The sequence below is a fragment of the Schistocerca americana genome, chromosome X (genome assembly GCF_021461395.2).
Source record: "Schistocerca americana isolate TAMUIC-IGC-003095 chromosome X, iqSchAmer2.1, whole genome shotgun sequence".
NCBI lineage: Eukaryota > Metazoa > Arthropoda > Insecta > Orthoptera > Acrididae > Schistocerca > Schistocerca americana.
The window spans coordinates 203,284,708-203,290,707 of NC_060130.1; the positions used below are offsets into that span (position 1 = coordinate 203,284,708).

Consider the following 6,000-nt stretch of genomic DNA (forward strand, 5'->3'; position numbering starts at 1 on the left):
GCAATCGTTTGCCACAACACAGCATTGTGTTATGCATTTCCCCAAACACAGGTTTGATAGATTAGCAAAAGAGAAATAAATAGAGCAATTAAGAACTAGGTAAAAAAACTGAAAGGAGGAATGATGAAAAAGTAATATTAATAATGAAAAAATATAACACATTTTCCCATTTTTTCATTACACACACACACACACACATACACACACACACACACACACACACACAAACAAACAAACACACACACCTTTGACCTCCTACTGTCTCCAACACCTTCCCCTCCATCTCCGTCACCGACATGTCCTCAACAGGACTTGTTAGTAAACCTGAAAGCCTGTTGTGAAGTGACATCAAAATGACATGTCCCACCATGTGACCACAAAACTTAACAGCAGTTGACAAGTGAAGAACTTTGGTGACACCGTCTTGGATTTCATTGTGTTTACTTGTTTTTGTATTTGTGTTATGAAGATATGCAATGGCGCATTGAAGATTTATTGCAGATACATCACTATTGGTACGATTTGTTACAATTAAATACCAATTAGTGATACATAGGCAGTAAAAGACTTCAGGAGATCCTAGATGAAAGACAATATTGTCAAAAGTTATGTATGTTCACTGTGGTGTTGTGGTTAGAAACGTGGAGTTACAGAGTCAAAAGAAGTATATATCTTCAAGTTTCTGTGACTTTCTTATTAGTGCAATAGAATTCTGTTCTGCAATATTTGATGTTATTTACATTTAAGAGAACTCTCTCTCTCGGGAGTAAGTTTGTTCTATTTTGTGACTTTAGTCTAATTAAATGGAAGATGAAATTGCTGCTAGTGAAATAGATGGCAGTGATATTTATATTCTTGTTTGTCACAAATATCTGGCTGTTTATTTCTTAATATGTCACGATTTATGAGCTGTGGTTATGAAGGAACCTAAGAGCACATTTTAAATTGCTATGAGTGAAATGAGCAACAGTGACAATTATATTCTTTCTTAATTTTGTTCATCATAATTGGTGCTTTAGGAAATCCTGCAGATATGTCATTCATGATTTAAACAATGAAAAATATTTATGTAAACAAAGGCACTTGAAAATGGAAATAAATTCTCAAAACACATTGTGCTAAGCATGAAAAAATAGTAACTTGTGGAGTTATTAATTATTTAAATCATGAATTATATTCTTGCTTGTCACAAATATTTAGCTCTGTCACTCATGACTTACTGGATCAACTGCTATTGACTTTCATGATTGCATCGAGTGACACATCATTTTCACCTCACTTTCCAGTAAGCTTCATGTGAAATTAACTTCTCCCTCCTCACAACAAATAGTTCCCTCTCACCCTAGGGTCTGAGTGACCTCCACTTCCTTTTTAAATAGCCCAACCTCTCTCTCTCTCTCTCTCTCTCTCTCTCTCTCTCTCTCTCTCTCTCTCTCTCTCTCTCTCTCTCCCTCTCCCTCTCCCTCCCCCCCTCTCTCCTTCCTTCAAAAAGATAGTAGATTGTACATTAATTTGTGGACTACTTATGTACCTGTAGATGTATTAGTTTGCTTTTATATTTATCTGTCAGCAGTGCTACAAATTTTGCCTGGTAAGTGTAAACACTTGCCAGCAATTCTGTCTCATAATTTTATAGTCTTCTCAAGTGAATTTTCCCTTATTGCTAGATGCTTTGATTATACAATCTCAAGTAAATATGGAAATAAAAAACTTGGCATGTATTAACGAGATGGACCTTAAAATTATTTGAAAATGCATTAGCAAATAAGAATAACTTTGTGTCAAGTGTCATTTAAAAGAGAAAACTGATATTTACACTGAGCTGACAAAAGTCATGGGATAGTGATATGCACATATACAGATGATGGTAGTATCCTGTACACAAGGTATAAAAAGACACTGCATTGGTGCAGCTGTGATTTGTACTCAGCTGATTTATGTGAAAATGCATCCTATATGATTGTGGCTGCATGATGGGAATTGACAGACTTGAATGCAGAATGGTAGTTGGAGCTAGACTCATGGGACATTTCATTTCAGAAAACATTTGCAAATTCAATATTCTGAGATCCACAGTGTCAAGAGTGTAATGAGAAAATCAAATTTCAGGCATTACCTCTCTCCACAGACAACACAGTGGCTGACGGTCTTCACTTAATGACTGAGACAGTGGCGTTTGTGTAGAGTTGTCAGTGCTATCAAACAAGCAATACTGTGTGTAATAACTGCACAAATCAATGTGGGACATATGACGAACATACCTGGCAGGATAGTGCAGAAAATTTGGCGTTAATGGACTATGACAGCAAATGATTAACATAGGAGCCTTGCTAACAGCATGATGTCACCTGCAGCAGCTCTCCTGGACTCACGACCATATCAGTTGAACCTAGATGACTGGAAAATTATGGCCTGGTCAGATGAGTCCCAATTTCAGTTGGTAAGAGCTGATGATAGGATTCAACTGTACTGCAGATTCCATGAAGCCATGGACCCATGTTGTCAACAAGGCACCATGCAAGCTGGTGGTGGCTCCATAATGGTTTGGGCTGTGTTTACATGGAATGGACTGGGTGCTCTGGTCCAACGGAACTCATCATTGACTGAATGGTTATGTTTGGTTACTTCAAGACCATCTGCAGCCATGTTCCCAATTTTTATGTTACCAGGCTACAATTGTCCACAACTGGTTTGAAGAACCAACAATTTCACCACCCAGATCATCTGACATGAATCCCGTTGAACATTTATGGGACATAATTGAGATGTAAGTTTGTGTACAAAATCCTGCACTGGCAACACTTTCCCAATTATGGATGGCTATAGAGGCACCATGGCCCAGTATTTCTGCAGGGGCTTCCAATGATTTGTTGTGTCCCTGCCATGTTGAGGTGCTGCCCTACACCAGGCAAAAGTCGGTAGGACATGAGCTTAGGAGGTATCCCATAACTTTTGTCAACTCTGTGTACAACTTCCCTACAAGAAAAAAATTCTTTTTAGAAATGCAGTAATGAATATTGAAAGAAGTACAAACACATTACCTCATATTACTGTGAACTCCTATTTTTATTACAGTCAGCTCGTCATTAAGCAAATTTTGTGATATATTGCATGTTAACTAAAGTAAATAGTTCAGTAAAATTTTACCCATAGTTAATTTATGACTTATGTTTATGTTTCAGATTCATTTCTTGAAGACAGTACAATCAAGCAGTTGGATTAGAGTTCCAATTGCCATGGGATAGTGCACTTGGCTAATGTGTTTGCTTAGCCCAGTAATTTCCCTTTCTGTAAACTGCGTAAAGAACATTTGTTGGAGTGTACCATGGAATGACTTTTATATGTGTTTATATTGATTATTGCAAGTTGTTATAATGATTATTGAAAGTTGTTATAACTCTTCAGTGAAAGCAGTTGTTCATGTAACAATTTTAAATGATAGTTAGAGAAACATTAAGGCGAGACTGTCTATTGTGTTTGGCTGTGCATAAAGCTCCAGTGATTATTTAGGAGAGTATGCCAGAGCTGCTCCTGCTAAATGTTATAAAACTATTTTTGATGAGAGGCTTCAGCAGATTCTGCATACTGATTCATTATTTGTGTACCAAAGAAAATATGTTATTGCTGTTTAATGCACATGACTAGTATGCTTGAACAGTTCTGACATAAAACATGTAGCAATGGAAGATGATATGGCAATCCTTTTATTTTATTTCATACAGTACACTGTTACAATAGATTTTGGATTTTTTAAAATAATTTGGCCAACTTTAAATTCTGTACAATTAATATGTTTCAGAACAAAGAATGTTTTTGCAAGTCATAAATAAGAGAAGGCACATTTAGATGTCCAAAAGTAAAGCTTAATTGGTATATTGTGTTTTGAAATATCGTCAAAATGTTTTAATAACTCTTTTGAAGTAATTGTTTTCTTTTGTGGTGTTTGAGTTTCTTACATTTTGTATTGAAATTCGAAATTGAGTTTTTGCAGTTGATAATATAACGAAATGTGTGTTTAACACTATCTGTGCTTAAATTTTTGCATTTTTATATTCAACACATGAAATATGCTGACAGAACTTGAGGAGATGGAAGAAAATGAATTGCAAAATTGTCGCAAGAATTCAGTCCTAAGATATTAATTATGTGTTGTTTTATTAGAACTACAGGTATTACAACTTACGAAAGCATGCATACTAAGAAACATTACTCCAAGAAACTAAATACCAAAATTGTATCATTAACTTTGTGCTACATTATGATGTCATGTTATAAGCTCAGGGAGACCGAGTGGCATTAATGCATTTTGTTTTACATTTTATGATTTTTTTAAAATCTCAATTTGAAATACATAACAATACAAAATAATAAAATAGGGTATATTTAAATAAATGTCATTGGCATTTACAGTTTCCCTCTTACATGTTTTATTCTTGTTGTGATGTATTCTTTATTATTAAGAGATCAGTGGAACCAATGTGATATTTGTGGTAGAACAACCAGTAAAATCTTACATTTGGAATTGTATACATGCACTATAAAATGACATTCAACATTCTTCTTCACAAACATTCTTTTGTTCTGGTTGTTACATCCAAATTAATTCATGAATCAACTATTGCTTCATTAAATTCCTCTTTTACATCATTGTGTTCCACATTGCCTTCTCTTAGTGAGAAACAGCAATTTTCTTTTCATAATCACTAAGTTTTGCTGCTCAGGGTGGCAAAGAATAACTGAGACTCAGAACAGAGTATAGAAAAAGGCCGTAAACTTTATCAAATTCTGTGCATACCAGTCAGCAACACTGCCTGCATTGAAGACACACATTCAACATTGTTATCACAAGTTATATATCTGTGGTAATGATGCCGGCCGAAGTGGCCGTGCGGTTAAAGGCGCTGCAGTCTGGAACCGCAAGACCGCTACGGTCGCAGGTTCGAATCCTGCCTCGGGCATGGATGTTTGTGATGTCCTTAGGTTAGTTAGGTTTAACTAGTTCTAAGTTCTAGGGGACTAATGACCTCAGCAGTTGAGTCCCATAGTGCTCAGAGCCATTTGAACCATTTTTGTGGTAATGATTCAGCCACTGTATAAGGAAACATGTTTGTTTGTTTGTTTATTTATTTGCATATTCTTTGCGTGGTGCCATCACAGTGATAGCTTTTGCAAATGTCATGACTACATAGAAAAATGTGATACTTATGACAACCATTTTTATTTTCGGGAATACACATGTGTGTTTATGATTAAAACCATGTAAAACAGATATTTGGTAAAAAATATTGACAATAACATTCAAAATTGTGAATCTGGATATAGCATTTTTATAGCCACAAAATTACAGTAAAAAGTTTAGAGGTTATCAACACTGCATGGTTTTTCTGTTTTATTATACACTCATATATTTGAGTAGCATTATTAACAGTAATATTAATCTTCTTTGATCTTAATGGAGATTATGGACACATGGCAAATTATTTTAAAGTCAGTAAGTTGCCCATTAAAATAATTTGACTGTGCTGAAAAATATCTGGTAATCATTTCGTGCAACATTGTCATGCAGGACAGAATGTTGGGGAGAGGGGAATTAAGATACCAAAATTCACTGGATTAAAGGCAGAATTAATTAAAGGTAGCTAGTTGTACAAGATATTCTCTGTGAAGTCACTGTACTTTTAAAACAAGAATTTTGGTAAATATTTCTCACTAGATCAGTCTTCTTGATAATATGACATTATGGCATATTATTTATTTTTATCCATTATTGACTTGCTTGAGGACTGCTCCCATGTAGATGAAATTTTAAAACATTGTTTTTTCAAACTGCTTAATAAACCTAAAACACTCAATTTCAGATACTGCAATATTTACACAAATCTTGGTACATTCTTGAAGTTATAATTTGAACATAAATTAACAAATGACCTTTTTCTATTTAAAGTAAAAAATTACTTGGTTGTTATTTTTTTCAGTTCTTAACAGTAAAAAAAAAAAAAA

At 34.7% G+C, this 6,000-nt stretch overlaps 1 protein-coding gene across 1 annotated transcript in view; it reads left to right on the forward strand.

Moving 5' to 3' along the window:
• LOC124555112 (dual specificity mitogen-activated protein kinase kinase 7-like) overlaps window positions 1-5,325 on the forward strand; it is a 167,883-nt gene extending 162,558 nt beyond the window's left edge. Inside the window, exon 11 of the mRNA XM_047128915.1 lies at window positions 3,183-5,325. The gene's annotated coding sequence lies outside the window, so the exon portion shown is untranslated. The remainder of the gene's footprint in view (window positions 1-3,182) is intronic.
• The last annotated feature ends 675 nt before the right edge of the window (window positions 5,326-6,000 follow it).